We start from the raw sequence: 25128 nt of genomic DNA, 5'->3' as shown, positions 1-25128 counted from the left end.
TGACAATCTAGTGATTGAAGTTGCTGCAACAAATTCCAACAAGCTGCTTGACTTGAATGGGATATTTGTACTCATTGTAGACAATAGAATAGGAAACAGAGTAAACAGTAATAACAATTCTTTGTTTCTTAATCTTTTCTAGCACAGTACACTATTAAAAATTTCAAGAGATATCAGAAAATCACTGATCATTTTCTATAATACTACTAATGAAATAAAAAATACATAATTAGCGTATACATACAATACAATACTGCACACGCTCTGCAATACAATTGAATCTCCTCTTTACGAACTCCTCAAATGTCAAAAGGATTATGACAATTACAAATCAAACTTTGGGGCACCAATCTTTCATAAACCAAGCTAACAGGACCAAGAGCACTTCAAATTTAGCTGCCCTAGCCATTTAGGCTTGGATTATTTCATTACAGCTCCACACAAAAGCGCAACACACAAGCACAACATAAATATATGAAAAGCCTGCTTCTAAAGCCACCTTGTTGATTTAAGGTTGAGCAAACTGGCTGATTCAAGATTATTAAGACTCCTGTGCATCTTTCAGCTGCAATATTTTGTCTTTGGTTATTTATGATCAGAAAAATGAAATTTAACAGAAGAATCACTTGACATTGTTTCTTCTTGACATCCATGATGTTGACTGGAGCCTCATCTATAAGCATTTTTGCATCTATGAATTGAGTATAGAGCTTAAATTCACATAAACACAGCAGAATGACATTGAGCAACATTTACAGTAATAATATAAAAATTCGTAATGAGAATTTCATAATTATATTGTTCTACTTCTCAGATAATATTTTTTAATAACATTTTTTTAATGGCTACTACACATTTATTTTAATGGCTATAACAAAAAAGTGTTCAGAATCTTCAAATCTCTTCGAGTATTTGGCAAGAAGTTTCAAATCCAAGATTTCATGAATATTATAAGACCTTAAGAACTGTTAAGCCAACTCTTAAGGTATAACCTATTAGAATCTAGAAGTAATATTTTTCAACAAAACTATGACAACAATTTTACAATAATCCAATGGAATTTGCATTCTTCTATCTAATTAATTTATTTATTTTATAATCCATGTGTGAGGTGGTAAACAATTTTGAAATATTGTGAATTTTTGTTATACTTATAAAAATACTCAATATATTTTTTTAATTAATTGAAATCTTTTTAACCCTATGATTAATTAATGTGCAATTTTAAAGAGAAATTTTTGAAATAAATATTGCGTTTAATATACAATTGCTATGCAAGTTATGCTATGTTAATGAACTTAAATAAAGCTCTAGAACAAAACAAGTTTTTGAAACTAAAAAATGAGCTTAGTGTTACTTCCATAAGTACCCCTAGAGGTAGGCTCAATCGACTTGAGATGTAACGTAAACTTGAAGGTTTCAGGTTTTATTCACCACACTATAGATTCATGGATAAATACCACTTCTTTAATTAATATTAATTTTTTTATTTATTTATCAATTTCATAGTTATAATAGGAAAAAGAGATTTGAACTTTAAACGTTTTTGTTAAAAATATCAGGAAGTGTTAATTTAGTTGAGTTACATAGATATTAACAAAAAAAATAAAACAAAATTGAGCTTAGTGTTAAGCTTTAAGGAATTTTTTTTTTGGTGAGTCTACTAAGCGTGAATTTTATAAGGAAAAAAAAAAACCAATATATATATATATATATATTTTTTTTGAGAACGAAAATACACCAAATTTGAATACTATAATACTCGAAAGGATTTGACTTATCTTGTTTAACTAAGGTCACAAATGTGAAAAAAAAAAAAAAAAATCTCTCTTTATAAGAAAAAAATAATTTTGAATTTTTTAATATAGAAATTTAAAATTTAAAACAAATACAGGGTTCTTAATTTTTTTTTTCCTTTTGTAAAAAGGTACGGACAATAGAATTAAAGATGTGACTAACTAGTTGTCACTTACAAGATTTAATAGTTTGACAATATCCAGATTGAACATTTCCATAAACTTGAATTGTTAAGACTAGGTTTAAATGTTGGCAGACTATGAGCTTAAGTTTAAGGTTTTTAAACAAGTGTTAAAATGAATTCAAGATGAAGTGCATTTTATTACGCAACCCGTAGTGATCACGACACATGCTTGATCAACTGAGAATACTAAATGCTGATAGATTGACGTAGCATTCAATAAATCCAGTTTTTTGTTTTCAACCCATTCAAGCCCACAAATTGCCTAGGATTTTGTGCCTACCAAACCCAACTATAAAAGAAAAAAAATGCTAGGTATAAACTATCTTACAATTTTTTTTACAAGTAACTGATGTAATGAGTAATTATTAGTAAGTGAAAAAAATAATGTTAATAGTAGGTCGGTCACATCAACAATTTATAAAAATATTATAAAATAATTTGTAATTTTAGCATTACTCATAAAACCTCAGGAATGTGAACAAATACTTTTCAACAGCTTTTTATTGCATCTAACTCTAGAATACAATTGAATCTTCTCATTAACTCCTCAAATGTGAAGAGGATTATCACAATTACAAATCAAACTTCAGGGCACCAATCTTCATATACCAAGCTAACAGGACCAAAAGCACTAGAATATTAGCTGCCCTAGCCATTTAGGCTTGAATTATTTAATTACAGCTCCGCACAAAAGCACAACACCATGAACAACATAAATATATAAACAATTTGCTTCTAAAGCCACCTTGTTGACTTGACTTATAGCGAACTGGCTGATTCAAGATTATTACAACTCCGGCATGTCTTTCAGCTGCAAGATTTTATCTTTGATTATTAATGATCAGAAAAATGAAATTTAACAGAAGAATCACTTGACATTGTTTCTTCTTGACATCCATGGTGTTGAGTAGAGCCTTGTCTATAAGCATTTTTGCACCTATGAATTGAGTATAGAGCTTCGAGAAAAGGACAAAACTTCAGAGAGGAGAGAAAGGGAGCTTTATTGTTCACCGTGATGACCTTTTTGCCATTCTGCTTCGGGATCTTTCTCAATAGCAACTTGCGTCAGAATGTCAGACATGGCCATTTGAGGTGCATCCTTGCCTACAATTCACCAGTATAGACAACTCTTCTCCAATAGGTACTGCATAAGTTTTACAAATGAGGTTATTGATTTAAGACAAAGGGGAGAAAACGGAAAAAACATACTTATGAGTTGAGCTTGAGAAATGAAAAGTTTCAACTATAGGTTAATTATGGCAAATCCAGCTGAAATTTTGTTCTTTTGATTATGATTTTATCTATGGACAATAATGGGAAAATTTCTCTTCTAATGCCCTTTTCTAGAAAAGAACAATTATACTTGCAATGTTTAAGCTCTTGTAACGTCCATCCATCCCAAGATCAATCTGGTGTTTGATTCCACACCCATGAATTCTAGCAATTTCTCAAATAGTACAACATATTGAAAAATTTAGCAAGCTCTTCTGTATGCTGGATATAAGACAAGTATTTCAATGAAACATTCTATGCAACGCAATTATTTATATGAACATTATGTATTGGACTAGACCTCTAATCCCCTGTAAATTGAAACTCATTCACTACGAATTAAACTCACATAAACACAGCAGAATGACATTGAACAATATTTAGGGTAATAATATCAAAATTCTTAATGATGATTACGTAATTATATTGTTCTACTTCTTAGATAATATGAAAAAGCTAACAGAAGAGCACATTATGAGAAAAATAAGAATAAAAATACATACCAGTCAAGATGAGATATGCAGTGCCAGTCTACCACAACCCAGAGTTTATTTCATTCATGTACTTTGAAAATAAGTTCCTGATTGTGCAGGAAGGCTGAAGCCACGAACTCAGCAGATTCCATAAGCAATTGAACTGCAAAAGAGACATGATAACTAAACAACAAAGGTCTTCAACTCATAATGCACAGTCACCATCAATTTTGATGTTTTGAAACAATAGCAAACAATTTATATTTTTATTTTTTAGATTTCTTTGCAACTACCAAATGTTGTTGTTCTCAAAAAAAAAAAAAAATGTTGGTTGGCAAATGAAAATTATTTTTCATCCTAACAGTTCGAAAAAATACATTTCACGGTAAAAAAAAACACCCAAAAAAAAAAAACCAAATAACATACAAATAGAATTGAAGCAAATGAGAGTTGCAATTTCAATTTGAAGGTATTATTATATGCTAAATACAAAAAAAGTCAATGATAAAAGTATATATCCTTTTATTAACTTCAATTCTCCTACCAAGAACACTGATGCTACAACTGCTTGGGAATTTTAATATAATAGAGGCCATGTACCTTCCCGGTGACGGGCAGAAAACAGAGGACATAAAGGCTACAGATGATGAAATTGGAGGCCAATCTTTCAAATCATCATCACTATAAAACTCACCACTATAGTGGACAACACCATTATCCATGCTTGTAAGTTCTGTCATGAGTTGCTTTACTATGTTAAATACCCTTGTCTATGATTTGAATCATAGTATCATATTAACAGATTAATGCGGCAAAAGGAAGACAAAAAAAACCAAAAAATTGCGTGTCGAATAAAGAACCTAATACAGAATCAGCTCAATATTTGAATTACGTTGAGAACATTTGGTCACTGGACATATTAGTATGTAAAGTGGTCAGATTTACTTCCTAGGCAGTTCAGAATCCTTGCTTGCATCTCCAATTGCTTGCTGAACTTCCTTTTTCTGTCCTCAAAGTTCCCACGTAAAGTGTGGATTGTTTCCTATGGCTGGGATAGCGCTCCCTTCTAAACTACTCTTCCATTATGCTTTTCTAGAAAAGAGCAAAGACACTTGCAATGTGTAAGCTCTTTTAAACTGCATTTGGAGATCAATTTAAGGATTTGATTCCCCACCTACCAATTCTAGCAAATTCACAATAAGTACACCATTCTGAATAATATACCAAATATTGTGTGTACTGGATATAAGCCCATTGTTGTAATGTAACATTGTATAGAATTGAGCCGAAAGGCAAACTGGTATTATTTGACAAAATTTTACTAATTGTGTGAGATTGAGATAAATCAATTCATGATGTCTAAAAAAGAAGAGCTAGATATTCTTAAATTGACAAAACAATATGGAAAAGGGAAGCTTTGACTAGACCTCTTAATCCCCTGTAATTTGCAACTTGTTGACTATGTTTTAAAACTTAGATAACCACATGGTGGAATGATGTTTGAACAATTGTTTTTCTTACCTATCAAAAAAAAATGTTTAAACAATTTTATGGTAATAATATAGATATTCGAAAAAGTGATTACAAACACATACAGATCTATTGTTCTACATCTTAGATAACATAAAAAATATAAAAAAAGAAATGAGAAAAAAGTATAAAAATGCAAACCTCGAATGTAAGCCCGATATTGAGGAGAAAACAGAGGACATTAAAGCTGAAACAGATGAAATTGGAGGCCAATCGTTCAGATCATCATCACTGTGGAACACCACACTGGAGAACACAACACCATTCCTCATGCTTATAACTTCAACCACGGGCTGCACCTAGCTTAATTAGCTTCATCTGTGATTTATATGATCAGTGACAACCATATCAATAGATTAAGGTAGAGAAAGATAGAATAAACTAAATTGTTGCATGCCAGATAGAGAACCTATTAAGGCATTAGAGCAATATTTTAAGGACAAATTTGGGAAATTTGTTCCTTGGAAATATTTCTTTGTAAAACAGGAAAACTTGCTTCCAAGGCAGTTCAAAATCATTGCTCGCATCCCCAAGTTGTCGCTGAACATCCCTTCTCTGTACTCAGGGTCTGGTGGCTGGGATTCAGGGATTATACAAGCATTACTAAACTAAAGAATTTTGCAATGAAAACCATAATGTTTTTAATGATGAGAATAATATACTTTTAATCACAATGGACAACAATGATAATGATCTAAAGTAAATACCAAGGCCTAGAGGCCTAACCTCTATCTCAAGGAGATATAACACGTTAAGAGGAATTTCAAAGCCTAAGCATTAAACTAGGGATGAGCATCATGAGCCATACACGAGCAATCCAAAGAGTGCTTAGCAATGCCTTCTCTTTCCTTCTCTTTCCTTCTTTTTTATAAATTTTGGGTGACTAGTTGTACAGACTATTTCCAACAGCAGAATGTCAACTCCTACAGTGGACTTCACTACTATGCATTAGATGTTGAAGACCCGCTTACAAACATTAGAATCAACAAACAGCAGCAATTTATTCAACTCCTATGCAAGATGAGGAGTATAAAAATAAGTATATAACCCAAAAAGTAGAATTCCAATTCCTACAACAAAACAGAGCTATCAAAGACTTTATGCAAAGGAGAAGTAACAAAAAGTATAGATTTAATAATCAAGCAAACAAAACTAAGAAAAATATAACATCTACCATATCAGGGTTTTCTCTCTAAGATAGATCTTGTGTCTGTGTCCAATACTTAAAATAAAAATCACAAGCATATCTTGATTATTAGTTCCAAAGGGATTGTGATGGTTACTTAATCCAACAAATGAAGCCAAAAGTATTTGTAACATCTGCATATCTACTGGTGGTCGCTTCTCATACTTTGCACTCTCCCATGCCTATGAAACATTTAAGCCTCTGAAAAAAAGCAAAAAGCACAAAATATTTACTTAGGAACTTGATAGATAACAAGTACATAACCCTATAACATCAAGACCAGATGATTAATAATTATAGGTTTGAGCTGTGAGGCCACCCCGCTTTCTTCTTTAAAAAAAATTATCACCAGTTGAATGAAAAAAGGTTCAAGAACTAATTGATAAATGAAAGAATGAGTACAGTTATAAAAAAATTAAATAGTTTGCCTTTCATATGTCACCATTTAAGATGGACTACTATAGAAAACCAGATCACAGGTTAAGCCTGTTTGTGGCATCTTTGAATGGATAACAGGGCCTTTTTGTAAGCATTGGGGTTTTTGTACTTAAAGCCTTTCCCATTACTCCTTCTCTATCTGTGAATTATCTTTTTAACTCACTACCAACCTATCTTAGTTTTGAGTTTGCATAATGTTTACAATGAATGAGGCCAAATGAGAACAAAACATTTTGCATGATGTTCTAAATGAATAAGACCAAAACATTCTTGCAATTTGGAAATAAAAGTTATTGATCATGGATTAAAAAGCAAATGCAATAGCATCAAAAGAACATAAAGTTACCTACATGTGAATTAGAATTGAACAGCCCAAAGAAAACAATTGTAATATGGCCGCGTTACCTTCTTCTTCTTCTTCTGTTTTTGAACAGATTAGTTACTAATTGGGGTCTGTCCATTTTTAATGTCATTCCAAATTTGGGCAACTGCTGATGGGAAAAAGCAAAAGAGGCATTTGTCAGCTCATCCCCTCCGCTCCTGGTGGTAACATTCCATTCTCCCACACACTCTACACACCATTGTACTAGATCTCCAAAATCTGTAACACTAAGCCAAGAAAATTAGCACGCTAGATTTCATACCCTAAAAAATAAAAGTAGAAATTACATAAGTTGAAAATTGGTCAATTAGCTAGCTCACCTTTCATCAGCCACCATACAATATGGATTACTCAAGAGATGGCCATGATACACTTCCTTGCTGCAGAATGAACTGATAAAGGAGTATCTTCTATAGTGCTTTCTAAAATGTGCATCCATGACTGACACCTAGCTTCGTCATAAAGTGTACTTCCCCAAATCTGATGTTTGGTTTAAATAAGGCCAAAATAAAATTAGATATTCAGCATGAGGTTTTTATAGATGGAGAAGATTATAAGTAAAAAAATGAAATACTTCAAACTCTAAGACAAGAAATAAGTATACAATATTACTTTATAAATAGATAACTAGCAAGTATCTAACCCTATAGCTTTAAAACTTGATAACTACCAAAAATATTTTTAAGCTTTGAATGCCCCTCTCTCTTCTTTATAGTAGTATTACTCAAAGAATTGTTATACCCAATGCACAAAACTCATGCTTTTGCCCTAACGACACATGGTTTGGGAAGAGGGCACTTACCATTGCACCATGGTTTGACTTCTAGTATTACTCATAGAATGAAGAAATAATAATTTTCTAGCATTGATAAACAAAGATAAAAGATTATGTACAAATGTTACTAGCATCTTTGAAGTCATAACAGAGCTTTCTACAAAAAGCACTATGATATGATGTTAAGATTGAGAAATATTTTACAAGATGTCTAGACTAAAGGAGAGCAAAAAATTCCTAGGGCATTATTAGGTTAAAAAAATAATAATAATTGACCATGGAACAAAATACAAATGAGGAAATAAATTAGAAAAAAAAAAATCTAAAGAACAGAGTAACATATCCAAGAAATAAAATTTAAGTGCCTAGATCAAGGAAGTTTGGACTGGTCCTATCTTCTCCTCTCCACTTATTACGGTGCCCTTTTCGAAATGGGCAACTATGGATTGCAACAAATAGCAAGTATTTATCAAATTTTCCCACTCTTCCCCATCTTCATTAACAAGAAACACAACACCAAGACTAGAAATCTATGTTCATCCAGATTCAAGTTTTTAAAGTTGTAACATCAAAGCCTGAAGATTAGCAACTATACATTCAAGCTCTCAAAATTAAGGATAGAAGGTTGCATAAGTTGTAGATTAGCAACTATAAATTCAGTCTCAGTTCTTTTGTAAAAAAAATAAAAAAAAATTATTCCTTAACATTCACACATTCTGGTCCTACTAGATAGAATCATTGGTGAGATCATCACGAAAATGTCTCCCCACACCTCTATCAATTGTTTTCAAGTCTGAGTACCTCATTTCCCTTTTCTTAGCTGCTTCTTGAAGTGCAGCTTTGACAAGCCTCCTGGCAATTCCCTAGATTGCAAAGCAAGGGAAAGGTCAATGAAAGTCATTGTTTTGAAACAACAGTTTTTCACTAGTGATACTAGGACCCTTTCATATAGGATTATGACAGTAGTTAATTTGCAATATAGACAATGAAATCTTACATAACGTGGGTAATTAACAACAATGTTGACAGCCTCCTGGTTACTGAGATGCTCCCATAGACCATCAGAAGCAAATATGAGAAATTGATCTTCAGGGTGTAGTTTGTGTACTGAAATCAATGGCTCTGAACTAAGGACCAGTTTGAGGAAAGGTTTGGGCAGCCTAAATCTAGGCAGTAGAGGCTCTCTGTTGAACTCTGCCTTCTTCAAATATGCATCACCAATGGATCTTGAAACCTGCAATCGAAATTAGAAGCTCTTTTAACAACGGTAATTCATACTTTTTTTAAGTCACCCGCATCTTTAATAATCTCAGTATGCACTTTACTGTTGCAGTGTTGCTTCTTGCTCAATCATGACGAGTATGAGTGCTCATGCAGTGCCAAAATATTGGTCTGAGATATAATAAGTGCCACAAAGACCTGAGATATACTGTCTAAGCTTCAAAATGGAAACATTTTTTTTAATTTTTTTTACAAGGCTTGATGAATCATAAAGCATTCATCGCATAAAAGCTAAAATTTGTGAAGATGGAACCCTAAGCTAAAAATTATATAAGCGAAGGTAAAAACTAAAAAATGAAGCTTGGAGAATCATGATTCATAAGTAACTGTCTGACAAAGGAAAAAGAAAATTCATTTAAAAAAAATAAAAATCCAAGACCTGTATGAGGCCTTTCACACGCCAAATTTTGTGCTTCAACACCACAATCTGTGAATCATGGTGATGCAATGACTGAAGTTCCGCCCTCACTGATTCCATATTTGCATTGTGCTCTGTGGATAGTTGAATAGCTGTGACTTCCCTAGTGCCTCTTTCTGCTCGGCCAAAAACCACCTGAGAATCTCCAACACTTGCAATCCGTAAAGTCCATTGCATATTATTCCCACCAAGCAACATGATCCAGCAGAAGCAATCTGTGGCTTACTAAGCCATTGCTTATTGACAAGGGAGGGAAAGCATTCTTCAGTTGGTAAGAAAGCCTTTTCGATGACATTTTCTGATATGCCCTGATGTTCAGTTGCATATCCTGCATCACAAGAGCAGAAAGTATATGACATCTAGCTCTATTTACAAAATCATTAAATGAAACAACCGGATTCCTGTTGGAACTAATTAATAGTAGCAATTATTAGAGAGTGATAGGGAGTGCTATGCAGAGATGCATGGTTGCATATCAAGAAGTTTAACATTAAACCCACCATTCTTCATGCTGTTTTCAACTAAGAGTTATTCTTCATGGAATGAATGTAAAGGTTCACTTAAGGTAGCATAGTTGTAGGAATGTGCATGAAACAGATAATGGGGAATTTCTCCAAATATTATCTTTTTATTTACTGTTCTACACTAGACCATAAGTATGTTAACTACTTTCTCTATCTTCTACTAGTAATTGATTTCACTAGCCGTTCAGGGATAATAACACGTCCAACTAGCCAGGTTTGTGCAAGGTTGCCAACTAACTATTTGTACGTACAGAGCCATCACTAACAATTATTGAAACCAAGTCTTTAATAAACTTGAATATATAGCCATGCATTAAAGATGATAACATACTTTTAAGATTGCAAAAAAGTTTGTCATTGACAAAACGTGAAGCCTCAGTTCCTCCTTGACCATCATACACCCCAACGAAGGTCCCGTGAGGACCTGAGTCTGTCCAACTCAATGGTCCTACTAGATAGAATCATTGGTGATGGTGTCGTTGTGATTTTGGCCTAAATTTGACAAAGTTGCTAGTAATTTCTTTGGTGGGGGTTTTTGAGAGATAATTAAAATAATAAATTGATGTTTCAGCCAAATTGATGTTTCAGCCAAATGACAGAAGTAGCAGAAAAGGAAGAAGTTACCATTTATTGGTTCAGACTTGCTCACACACAGATTTCAAGATTTCATCTACACATGCCCTCAAGAAAACCATTGCTGACAGAGTCATCGTGATTTTTGCCAGAATTTGATAAAAATACGGAAGGTCATTGTTTGTTTACCTGAAATCAAGAAAAAGAGCAAGACCCATATAAATATTAAAAAGCAAATGAAATAGAAAGAGGATGAAATAAGTAGGAAAAAGTTACCCTTTACTGGATCAGACATGCCATTCCGCATCAAGCCGAGGATAAACTTAGCTCAAACAAGCATCCAACTCCAAAATAAGACCACATGTGCTATCCGAGATTAGTGTACCCAAATCTAGAAAATGAGCAAGACCCATATAAATATTAAACCGCAAATGAAATAGAAAGAGGTAGGCAATTAATTTTGAGTTGTTTACTTTTAAATGCAAATAAGTTAAAATTTGGTGACTCTGTTCATTTGATTGGTCTATCTAAAATTCCAAACTTTAATTTTTTTAAATTATTTGTGAAATTTTAGGAAACCCATCAAGCAATTTTGGATACATCACAATATAGCTCTGAATCTAAGCAACAACAATAAACCGCGCTAATTCAAATTTATGTTAAATTTCATAAATCTACGCAGTTAGTAATTATTTTCCATGGGAATTTTAACCAGAAAATGAGAATACTTAATTGATAGTATTTGTTTTCAAAATAAAGAAGCAGCAGAACAAGTTACCGTATCAACGCGGATTAAGAACAAAATCAGTAAAAGTTGATGATTGAGATGTGAGAAATGTTGTGCCAGTCCTCTCCTGTCTCTCTTCCGCAGCGTTTCTGGATAATTGGACAGTCTTTGATGTAGCTAGAGGATGAAATAAGTAGGAAAAAATTACCAACCCCTAAAGAAAACCATGAGTTATTTGAGATTAGTGTACCGAAATCAAGAAAATGAGCAAGACCCATATAAATATTAAACCGCAAATGAAATAGAAAGAGGTAGGCATTTGAATTTAGTTGTTTACTTTTAAATGCAAATGAGTTAATATTTGGTGACTCTGTTCATCTGATTAGTCTATCTAAAATTCCAGCCTTTTATTTTTTTTTTAAATTATTTGTGAAATTTTAGTAAACCCATCAAGCAATTTTGGATACATCACAATATAGCTGAATCTAAGCAACAACAATAAACCGTGCTAATTCAAATTTATGTGAATATGTTAAATTTCATAAATCTACGCTGTTAGTAATTTATTTTCCGTGGGAATTTTAACCAGAAAGTGAGCATATTTAATTGATAGTATTTGTTTTCAAAATAAAAGAAGAAGAAGCAGAACTAGTTACCCTAATTTGATGATTGGGATGTGAGAAATGTTGCGCCAATACTCTCCTGTCTCTCTTCGGCAACGTTTCTGGATAATTGGACAGACTTCTATCTCCAATTCCTGCAATGGAGTTTTACGCAGGAAATCCGGCAACGACTTTAACTTTTCGCAGCTGCGAATTGTCAACTTTTGAAGACGTGGCATTATAGTAATACAGTCTTCGTCTTCTTTTCCTCCTTCTCTCGTTCCTCCAATCCATTCTTCCCACTGGTCCAAGTGCCTGAATTCGAGATTTTTCAAATTTGGGAATATTTTTGTCTTCTTTCTTGTTTTCAGATTCTATTCCCAAAAATTCAACTCCCACTTTTTTCAAACTCTCCGCAGACCATATAATTAATGATTCGAGGCGCGGAATCTTCCCCAAAGGAGGCAAACTCATTAACTTTATGGCGAATCGGAGATTAAGCTCTTTCAAATTGGTCAAAGACGCCAACAACCTAGGAGACATTGTGGTGCCCAAGTAATTCGTAATGTCTAACACATTTAAAATTAATACGTTACTCTCAATTCTTCTATCATTCGGAGCAATGGTAATCTTCTCATAACGCCCTTCATTAAAATATAGAGACAGATCACGAAGGTGGATCAAATTTTTTAATTCTTCAAATTTACATCCTTTGCAATCCTCATCATTTATGACGCATCTTAATGTTTTAAGAGAAGTCAATCTTCCAATTTCTCTTGGAATCACTAAATAAACTCCAGTAAGAAGTCTTAAATTAATTAATTTACCTATCCCCTGCGGTAATATTATAGGCTGAGTAGGCCAAACTTGCCCAAGGCTCAAAAATTGTAAATTGCATAGATCGCCTATAGTTTCAGGCAATACACATTTGCCAAAAGAAAAAGCCTCATTACAAAAATTTACATTGAGATACCTTAGATGTATTAAATTTCCTATTGTATCCGGAAGTTTCATTGTGGATTTCAAAGTTAATACCCGTAAACGGCTAAAATTTTGGACTAAATTGGACATGTTATAATCACTATGACTAAAAAAGATGACAGTGCGTAGATTTTTGGATCTATCAGTAGATGGAGGAAATTGGGATCCGGTTGAAAATCCCAAATGACGAGCTTTAGTAATTGACTGCGCAAAGTCATGCACTATATCATGCATTTTGTAACTTGTGAGCCATCCATATTTCCTGTATTCTTGGAAGAAAGAGCGAATGGCTAAATTTTCAAAGTATTCTCGTGCCATGATTTCCACCTCCATATTTCCCTTTGACTCGACAAATCCGTGTGCTATCCACATGTATACCAAATCTTCAACATTAAAGTCATGATCTTTCGGAAAGACAGCACAATATGAGAAACACCGTTTCAGTGGTGATGCCAAATCATAATAACTCAATAACAACGGTGCAAAAAGACCTCTTTCAACATCTTCTAATTCCCACAAATTGTTATTCAAAACATTCCTCCATTCTTCTCTACTTTTCTTAAAGCGCATGAGACTCCCTAGAGTCTTTGCAGCAAGGGGCAAACCTTTGCACTTCTTTGATATTTGTCTGCCAAAGTCTTCTAGTTCCTCACGTTGCTGAGGATCCTTATCAAAAAATGCTATTTTACTAAACACCAACCAACAATCTTCCTCAGACAATTCGTTCAACTTGATCGTATTTGAACTTTCCATCATCTTTGCAACTTGGTCTTTACGTGTGGTGACTAGAATTCTACTACCTTGGGAACCACAACTTTTAAGTGCATCTCTAAATGGCTTCCACATTGCAAAGTCTTCGGTCCACACATCATCAAAGACCAGAAAAAACTTCTTTTTCCCAACGTTTTCACAAATTCTATCCAATAGACTTTGCAAAGCAGTCAAGTTGGAGGATTGACGTTCAATAGATTCAAGGATTTCTTTGGCAACTTTGCACTGATCGAAAGGATCCGAAACACAAACCCACACTTTTATGTCAAAATGGGCTTGCACCTCCTGATCATTGAAGGCTAATTGGGCAATAGTAGTTTTTCCAATACCACCCATGCCCACCAAAGAGATGACATGGGGGTGTTTTTCTTTTTCAGTACCCTTGCCCAATAGAATGCTCACCAGATCATTCTTAACCTTATCACGACCAAGAATTTCAGACACATCAACATAAGAAGTAGTCTTTGGTCTCTCAACTACTTCTTCAATGGCCCTACTCAATTCAAACCCGTACATCTCCTTCTCTTTGTTAATCTCATCTAATTTTTCGTTAAGGTCTTTTATCTTATGAGCAATATCACGATGCTGAAAAAGATTAGGAACTGAGATGAGGGGCCATACCTTCCTCTTCTTAGCAGTACTTGTTTCAGCCTTTTCTTCTTCTTCGAATTCTTTTTGTTGTTTCTCAATCTCTGCTTTGATCATGACAGTGTTCCACTCATCCAACACGTTGTCGATCTCGTCCGATACGCCTTCGAGCTTATCTACCCAAAGCTTCACAGCTTCCTCCGTCAGCTGCCTCTTCTCAGCATCATTGAGCACTGCCTGAATGGTACGGAATTTGGTTTGAAGCTTTTGGACTTCTTCCTTCACAGTTACAGTCAACTTGAACTCCGAAGAAATTAAAGAACCAAGCCGCTCCACGATTGCAGAAAGTAGAGCACCAGCCATACTTTGGAAATGGAATTTTTCTGGATAACACAAGACAATAGAAGAGTCTGTGAAAGAGTACGTAGGTAGATGGTGAAATGGTTGACTATTGAGGAGAAATGAAATAGCAAATACTCTAGCTGAGCAAAGTGCATGCAATAATGAAGTTGAGGGCCCACGTTTTGATATCTACATCACCAGTTCACATTGAAATTCATTTTATAATCTAAAAAGCAGAACCAACTAAATTGAAATCTACTCTTTAATCTTAAAAGTAGAGCCAGCTCTCTCATCAACGAAGTATGGTCCTCAGGCCACGCTAGAATCCACTCTATAATCTAAAAAGCAGAGCCAGCTCAACTTGAGTTTATTTTATAATCTAGCTATTTATGTACGGCTGAGATTAATAGCGCAAAAAGCTACTTTTTAATCTAGACTATGATTAATAAAAAGTGAAAAATAAAAAAGCAAAAAGTAAAATTTTAAAAATAAAACCGGATCCTAATCCAGCTCCCATCAACGAAGTCTAGACACGCTGGAATCCACCAGTTTTGTACATCCCCGAACGTTCACACTGGAATCCACTCTATTCACTAAAAGGCCGAGCCAGCGCAACTGAAATTCACCCTATAACCTCAAAAGCAGAGCCAATTCACACTGATCTATTTATAATCTCTTTAACCCATCCACAACGCATAAGGTGAACTGGTGAAGTGAATTTCTCCGCCAATTTCCAAAGTAATGAACTTTTTAAATTTTTCTGTTTACCAAAACCCAAAAAAAAAAAAAATAATAATAATTCTAATCCCAATAGAGTGTCGATCAAGATGAAAAGGAAAAGGTTTCTTTAAGAGCAATCCTTTAAATTATATATATATATATATATAATATTATTTTATATAAATTTTTTTAAAAATGTAGTAATTAAATTACATATTTTTTATATTCTTGACTCAAATCAAATTTTATTTAATTTAAATGTTATTTATCATTTAATCAATAAATTTATTTTTTATACAAAAATTTGAGATTTAATATTAATTTTTTATTTTCTTAAAATTTTTCAAATACAAAAAATATAATAAGAACATTCAATTCAATAATTAAATTTTTAAAATTCACCCACTAAAAAAAAAAAAAAGTTTGAAAAACTTTTTTTTACTAGTTGTAAAAATTTGTATGATTTTAAATGAATTATTTACTATTTATTTTTTTCAAAATTATACGTTAATTATTATTATACACGCTATCATATTCACGGTATCATACACTCTACCTTACAGCATGATTTCAATTTTAAAGCTGTGTTGTTGTCCGAATTGTCCTAGGAAGGTCACCTGCTGGTTTGGTTGGTCACTCGGCCCAAATAATATAACATTGTTTAGTACCATGGCAAGAAGTAAAGCTTTATAGTTTTTTAATATTGTGGATTTATAATACATGAATGGTGTGAATTGTACAATATTCATGTTAGAAATATTATAGTTCCAGAGGCTCAAGCCCACTATAGGTTTATGTACTTGTAAAACAAATGTATTAATTCTAAGCTTTATTTATGATTAGCTGATTAGTCTAGAGTTTTCTAACACACGCAAGATGAAGCGATAAATGTTTTTTTGTTGCGGATATAAGCTGTCAAACCGAACCATATTAAACTCTTAGCTATAATAATTCTTTAAAACTCCTACTACTAAAAAAAAAGTTTGGCAATTTCAGCTAAATTAATTTTTATCATTGTAGCGCACTTTTAACCCTTTCAAAAGCATGACCAAATAGGCAGAATATCTTTCACAATGGTAAATTGTGACTGAAATAAATCACCCTCATATAATACTATCACTTATAGTCAAATTTTTGCATATAAAAAAAAGAAAAAAAAAAGGTGAAATTGAATATTTTTTCCTTGTCATCAAGGTTTGAATTATGTCACCTAATCAACCTCCACATGTGCACACCTAGGAATCCTAACTCACGTATTTGTCCCCATAAAAACCGGTCGATCTGTCTCACTTCTCAAAGTCTAGTATTAAAGCACAGTTTGACTTCACCCGATAGGATGTGTTCGTTTGGAGTGAAAAAAGAGAAGATGAAAAATAAAAAGGGAAAAAAAAAAAGATAAAAAATGTTATTTTTTACTGTTTGGTTAAAGAAGGAAAATATAATATAAAAGAAGTTTGAAGGATTTTTTACTAATTGTGAAAATTTGTATGGTTTTATTACTATTTATTTTTCTCAGAATTATACATTATTTAAATTAATTGTTTACTATTTATTTTAAATTAATTTGTATGGTTTTAAATTAAATGTCTACTATTTGGAAATGGAAATTTGCTGGATAACACAAGACAACAGAAGAGTCAGTGAAAGAGTACGTAGGTAGATGGTGAAACGGTTGATTACTGAAGAGAAACCAAATAGCAAATAGTCTAGCTGCTTAAAGTGCTAGCAATAATGAAGTTGAGGGCCCACGTTTTGATATCTCAAAAGCAAGGTTATCTCTGGTTAATCAAATGAATAAGTCCACACTATATATCACCTGTTTACACTGTAATCCACTCTATAATCTCAAAAGTAGAACCAGCTGTCATCAACGAATTGTAAAATTGGTCAGAATTATTTTTATTAATTTATTTTATAATTTAAGTTAATTTTTGTTATTATTTATAAATTTTATTACATTTTTTAAAATTATTTATAAGTTTCATTATATTATCTTAAGTAATTTTTACTTTTATTTATAATATTTTTAGTAAAAGAATTTAATTTTATCAAGATATGTGAATTTCCAAGAAGACACTAAGCCCAATACCACATTTAATTTCACAATTTTATAACGTGATACTTGGTGAAATTATATTCCACGTACACCCACATCACTTATAAGACTTTCACCAAAATAATTGAAGCCCCACCTAACCCATAAGTGAAGAAAGCAAAAGCCGTGTCCATTGCCCCTAGGAAGTGGAACCCACTATCTCAAAAAGTTACTTCCATAGTATTGTTGCAATGTAAAGAGCGTAACTGGTACCTAGAAGGTTCAAAAAGTAATTAACCACAGTTCAGACAGAAAGCAAGACTCTGCTAAGTCTCCTTTTCCTTGCAAATAATCAGAGGTTTCTTGGAAGAAAGCTGTTGCTCTCTAGAAGAACTCTACTAGTAATTACGAAATAAAAAAGATTACAACAATATTTTAAATTTTAAATTAGGTCTTCCCTAACAGTTACAGTCAACGTGAACTGTGAAGAAATGAATAAACCAAGCCGCTCCAGGATAGCAGAAAATAGAGCAGCAGCCATACTTTGGAAATGGAAATTTGCTGTGAAAGAGTACTTAGGAAGATGGTGAAATGCATAAGGAGAACCCAAATAGCACAAAGTGCATGCAATAATGAAGTTGAGGGCCCATGTTCTGATGTCTCAAAAGGAAAAGTCTACATTGTAGATCACCAGTTCACACTGGAATCCACTCTATAATCTAAAAAGTAGAGCCAGCTCAACTGGAATCCACCTATAATCCAAAAAGCTGAGCCAACTGTTTTCAACGAAGGATGAGTCTGCTTATTTCTTTTTCCTATTTAGTATACATGATTAATTTTTTTATTTAAGTTATTTGTGTTGCAATTTATAATTTTTATTATATTTTTTAATACTATTTATAAATCTGATTACATTATTTTAATTCACTTTTATCTTTATCTATTGTTTTAACTCACTTTCATATTTGTCTACTATTTTAACAAAATATATTCAGTTTTATCAAAATAAGCCGATCCTAACCAATTTTGAATTGTGTTTACCGGTAACAACTTTATTTAATTTTTGTCTTTTTTATACCTTTATTTTATTTTTTCAACTTTATAAGTACTATTTATTTTTATTAATTTTTTTATATCAATCATCATTTTTTTGCTACTCACATCTCATCACAAGCGAATTATACCACAAATGGTGCGACTATACGGCACCAGCTTAACTTGTACCAGTAGGATAACTTCAAGTGAAGTGAATTTCTCCACTTATTTACAAAGTAATGAACTTTTTATAGTTCTAGTAGTAGTGGAGTGTTCGCCAAGATGAATTAGCAAAAGGAAAATGTTTCTTCACAGCCTCTTCTAACTCTCTATCCTTTTATTAAATTTTAAAAATTTATCGTTAGTTGTTTATACTCTTAACACCCAAAATTTTTTATTTAAATTGATTGTTATTTATCATTGAATCAATAAATATATTTTTTATGCAAAATTTTAAACCACAAAAATTTAAGTTTCAAATTTTTAATTGATAATATAGCTATTAATTTTTTATTTTCTTAAAATCTCACAAGAATGTAAGATATAGAGGGCGTTTGGATTCAACGTCCAGCGTCCACGTTTTGGATTTTTTTTTTTTTTCAGCGTGCCTGTCACTGTTCATTAGCCATGAACAATGATTTTAGGCCAATGAACAGTAATTTTTGGTATGAACAGTACTTTTTATCCCTTTAAAAATTATTTTGCTACAGTATTTTCAGTTTTCAGCAATAAGTTCTATCCAAACAGACTCATAATATTAACATTCAATGCAATCTAATAATTAAATTTTTAAAATTCATATATAATAAAAAATATATAGAGAAAGTTTGAAATGTTTTTCAATAATTATAAAAATTTGTTTGATTTTGAATACAGTCATATCAGTTCCTAGTAACTCCTTAATTGCAAAGAAATAAAACTCATACAACTACCATCCATGGCTCTTATACCAGTATCTACCTAGAGAGCACAGCAGTAATATAGAAGCATAAACAATGGTAAAATAGATGATAAAAAAGAAAACAACAAGATAAATATATTCAAAATAAGTTAAAATGGAATATGGAAAATGAAAACAGAAACTGTAAAATCTTACTTGAATAAAACTTCTGTCTTTTGATTGAAACTGAAATCTTCTGTCTTTGATGCAAACAATCTTCTGTTTCGAAGTCTATCATTTTAAAGACGAACTAAACCACGGTTAGTCTTCAAAAGTAACCCGAGTAGGTAAAATTAACCTAAGTTAATCTGTCAGCAAAAACGTGTAAAACAATGTGGAGAATACTGTTGACGAGTCTTTCACAAAGTAACGTTTGGGCAGCTGTTATCAACGAAGGATGAGTCTGACGTGTGCTTGTGGTACCCGTTAATTTTTTTTTTTTTGTCTTTTTCTAGTTTTATTTTATTTTTTTAACATTATAAGTGCTGTTTGGTTTTTTTTTTTTATAACTTTTTCTGACTTTTTCTTTATTTTATCTTCTTTACACCCGGTTAACATTTTCTTTTATTTGCTTTATTTTTTTAATATTTGTCAGGCATGTTGTATTTTTCAGGTATTATTTATGAATCCTATTATATTATTTAGCTAACTTTTTTTTTTAATTTTTGCTAAATAAACAGTTCAAAAATCTAAATCATACGTTTTTAGTTCACACTCATCTATTTTCAAAGTGAATTTCTCTGCTCATTTACAATGCACAAGGAGAATTTCTCGACTTATTTACAATGTAATGAACTTTTTAAAGTTCAAGTACTACTGAAGGGTCGACCATGGTGAAGAGAAAATGAAAAAGGTTTCTTTTTTGAAGACAAACACTTCTAATTCTCTATATATCTTTTAATTTAGTGTAAATTTTAAAATTTTAACTATTAAATTGTACATTTTTTTTAAAGTTTTTAATACACATAAATTTTTTCTCAAATTAGATGCTATTTATCATTTAATCAATAAACTTATTTTTTATACAAAATTTTAATTTACAAAAATTAAAAAAAAGTATGTTCCGAAAGACCTCTGCAAATGCGCAGTTGACGGGAACAGTGTTTGTCGTGTTTTACCCTCCTTTGATTCTTTATTTCTTTTTTCTTTGTCGCGAAAGAATCCTATTCTTTCCTCTCTTCTTGTTTTTTCTGCTTTGTTTCTTTCATTGCGTAAATTTATAACTCAACAATAATAATTTTTTATTTGTAGTTGGCTAAGGTTTGTAAGTCTTTCTTTCTTTTTGTTAATCCAACTTGCGTATTGGACTACAAACTTTGAAAACCGGATGTGAACGAATCCTGATTTCTGTTCCTTTGCCAGCTGTAAAAAAATGTTAAAGTCCATGCCGTGCTGCAAAAAGTATGGAAAATGCCGGTAACACAACTTTTATACAATTTTTTTTCACGACTTTTTACGAATTTTAAAAAAGTATGTTCCGAAAGACCTCTGCAAATGCGCAGTTGACGGGAACAGTGCTTGTCGTGTTTTACCCTCCTTTGATTCTTTATTTCTTTTTTCTTTGTCGCGAAAGAATCCTATTCTTTCCTCTCTTCTTATTTTCTCTGCTTTGTTTCTTTCAGCTCCTTTTCCTTAAGAGCACAAAGAAAATGGAGGGTTTTGTGAAAATTAACCATATCTGCACTCATCTTCTTTCTGTCTTTCTTTTTTTTCTATCCGAGCTTTTTCTTAGACAAATTGAGTGGTAAGAAGTGTTACCTTCTCTCTGCAAGGGACTAGCATTACACGTATTTTCATACATTTTTTCACGCACACGTATTTCAAAAAAGTACAAACAATATTATTCAAACTTCTCTACCAAACGGACCCTTTATTCCTCCAATTATATTATTTCATCATTATTTTGAGTTTGGAGTTATGAAAACATAACCCAAAAACTATACCAAACAACTCTAAATTTAATGGGCTCCACGTTTTTTTATGTTTTGAGCGATGAATTTTGAGTTACATCATTCAAAACAACTCAAACCAAACACTTTCTTGTTATCTTTACAATAAATTTGCCAACTTTTAATTAAAATATTAAGGATTGTTTGGTAAAGTAGTTTGAAATGTGATTTTTGTAATTTTTTTAAATTTATGTGGATGAAAAAGTGTGTGAAAAAGTGTGTAAAGTTTTTTAAAATGTAAAAATGTGAGTTTGAGATGGTTAACAAACAGGCCCTAAACGTTTGACGAAGAGATTTTTGGTTTCCATCAAAGCTTTTGAGATTTTGCAATGTGAAAGTTTGACCGCACCGGCAATATGGTTCTTAGAGTGTAATGTAAAGAGTGTAACTGGTACCTAGAAGGTTCAAAAAGTAATTAGCTATAGTTCACAAAGAAAGCAAGACCATGCTTAAGCCTCCTCTTCCTTGCAAATAATCAAAGGTTTCTTGGAAGAAGTTTGTTGCAGTTTCTTTTTATCAAAATTGTGAATTTTATTATTACTTTTTATAAAGTTTTCAAATTAATTTATGGTAGTGAAAATTATTTTTGAGGATGTTTTATTTTGTTGGGATCTGACAATTGTGATGAAAAGTAAAATCTATAGCACTCAAATTTTGTTTGTTTACTTTGCTATCAAAATCAAGCTTAACACAAAGCTCAATTTTTATTTTCAAACATGAATTTTTATTTTTTTAATTCTTTGTTAAAATTAAACTTGTTCAAAAGCTTTGTTACGTCCATTAAAGTTTATTTAACATAACATAACTTTTACTCATAGTTATTGCATAAGAGCAGCATAATAGTCATCGTAATTTTTATTCAAAATTTTCTTTTTAAATTTAAAATTACACCTATTAATTAATCATAAAAAATATTATAAGTGCACAATTATACTCGAACTTAAAAAATTATTAAAAATTATAAAAATTTCATCTTAAACTATTTTACCAAATACCCTCTTATTTTTCCATGATATTATTGCAATATAAAAAGCTAAAGTATGATACTTGGAAGGTTCAAAAAGTATCTAAACACAGTTCACACAGGGAGCAAGACTGCACTTAAGTCTCATCTTCCTTACAAATACTTAAGAGGTTTCTCGGAGGTTTCTTGGAGGAAGGCAGTGACAGCCTTTTTGGGTGAAAATTATTTTTGAGGATGTTTTTATATTGTTGGAATTAAGAGAAATGATAGAGACGTACATTTTACACAATTTTGTACTACAGACACATAAAAAGTAATAGCTACAGTACTCAATAGTTGTTCCACCGCAATTATGATTAGGCACTTGAAAGTTGAAACCTGTGAAAAGGGCATGAACCATCAAACTTCTGTTTCATATTTATTTTTTTCAATTTTCTTTCTGTTAAAGATGGCAGCTTTAAGCCTACGGCAGTCCTGTTCTTAACTTGTTTCCAAGCAATTGTCGGAGACTGATCACATGCTTGCATCTTTTAGAAAAACTTTTTTTTTTTTTTTTGTTTTTCAATTTTCTTTTGGTTAAAGATGACAGCTTCAAGCCTACGGCAATCCTGTTCTTAACTTGTTTCCAAACAATTAACATATTTGCATCTTTTAGAAAAACTTTACTTTTAAAAGAGAGTTCACATTGAAGCTTTTAGAAGCCAAAATATCATTCTTTAAAAAAATAGCTATGGTTTTTCTTTTTAAATAAAAAAACTATAGTAAATCGAGGAGACTAAAGTAAACCCCATAGATTGAATTCGAAATCTATTTTATTGAATAATAATTATTACATACATTCGTTAAATGCGTCATTTTTTTCATGACATATGTGTTTTGCATGTCAATTCAACAACAATTGCATATCTATATATTTCCAAAATTTATTATAATTAAGGTTAAAAGCAAATTTTTATTGTTTAAATTGAAAAATACATCACAAAAAAAAAATGTTAAAATTAAAAACTCGCCATTTAAGTTTTATTAAAATTCATTTCAGCATTTTAATTTTGCTTTTATTCATTTCAGTTCTTTAATTTTCAAGTTTATTTAATTAAAGTCTCTTCATCAAATTTTGCTAAATGTTGTAGTTAATTGTACAAATTTCAATTTTTTCTTCAAATTAAAAAAACCAATTATGATAAAAAAATATTTTCCAACTCTTTTTATTTTAAATTTAACAGAAAGTGAGAGAGAGGCCTTAATTGAATACTTCAAACTTAGAGGACCTAATGAATTCTGTTGGCACTTCCTCATTCACAAAGTGGTTGGAGTCTAAGAGGAAAATTGTGAATTTTGCATTTAAACCTTAAAAAAATAGAAAAATACAAATTAACCCTAATTCAGGATGGTTTCTACAATTAATCTATTTGTTATATTTTATAGGATTAATCCAATTTGTTATGTGACAGACTCACAAAGTCTATTACTAGTCCACGTTGAATTATTGCTTTCAAGATATATATATATAGACATATATATATATATATACACACACACACTAGTGGCTAACTTGTGCAACGCACAGAAAAAGCTACTGTAAATATTTTTGAAAAAAATAATATTATATTTGACCTTAAATGGTTAGCATACATGCATAAGTGCTTGTAAATAGGAGTTAACAATTAATAAACTAATAATATCTTTCCATTTAATAAAACATTTGAAAGATTCCCTCTAAATGTAGAATTTGTAAAAATTGCCATCACATTTCTATATATTTTTTATGTCAAAATATTTTTGTGCATTTATTGTACTATAATTTTCCCACTAAATTTAACTTTCTCAATGTATCAAAACAAAAACAAAATGCAATAAACATCTAATACTCAAAGATTTTCAATTAATAATGATCTAGTTTGTCATGTACAGTATAAAATTTTATTAATTTCTAGTTGTAGTTTCTACATTTTGGGTTGACCTGGTATTCACTTTCTAATGATTTTGCGCCATAAGCTATTTACTATGATTTTAATGCTATAAATTCTTTTACGTAACTTTTGACAAACTAATGTGACAATGAATATTCATTCTAATAAAAAAAAAATGTGACAATGAATGTAATTACTTGTTTAATTGAAGACTAATTTATTTATTTAGTGATAAATAATACATAAGCAATGCTATAAAATTTGTAATCCATAATATTACTCTTTATATTAAATTATATTAAATGTTCAACTTCATAACCAATTTTCAAAGAATATGTGACCAATTAATGAAATGTGAAATGTCGCTGTGAAAAAATAACTAATAAAATGACAAAAACATGTGCAGTTAAATAGTCTAACACGTTGCCTAAAGGTGACTTATGTAGGGAATTATTCTTCTCCACTTTTGTGCCTTTTGTGGTTCGAAAAGGAGATTGGGGAAGCATTAGCAATTGGCATGATGTGAAGGAGTCCGGGGAAAAACTTTATATCTTCTTAATCTGTTATTTAAATTCAAACATAGTGCTTGTTTTTATTGAGCTTTGTAGAGTCTAGTTTGTGTTTGATCCGGTTGACGATCCGGCTTGACTCGAATAATATTACGTGAATTTTAATGAGAAATTTTTTGAGACTTAGTCCATAGAGCGGAGGCTTAAGCCGACAGCCCTAAT

At 31.6% G+C, this 25128-nt stretch overlaps 2 pseudogenes; both read right to left on the bottom strand.

Moving 5' to 3' along the window:
• The window catches only part of LOC142627083 (putative disease resistance protein RGA3), a 46062-nt pseudogene extending 26180 nt beyond the window's left edge, over positions 1 to 19882 (bottom strand).
• LOC142627085 (putative protein phosphatase 2C 38) lies at positions 2455 to 10435 on the bottom strand (annotated as a pseudogene).
• Positions 19883 to 25128: the final 5246 nt, after the last annotated feature.

This window comes from Castanea sativa, chromosome 3, assembly GCF_040712315.1.
Source record: "Castanea sativa cultivar Marrone di Chiusa Pesio chromosome 3, ASM4071231v1".
Lineage (NCBI taxonomy): Eukaryota > Viridiplantae > Streptophyta > Magnoliopsida > Fagales > Fagaceae > Castanea > Castanea sativa.
Note: the sequence above shows the minus strand (reverse complement) of the source record. Positions and strands in the feature narration are given on the sequence as shown.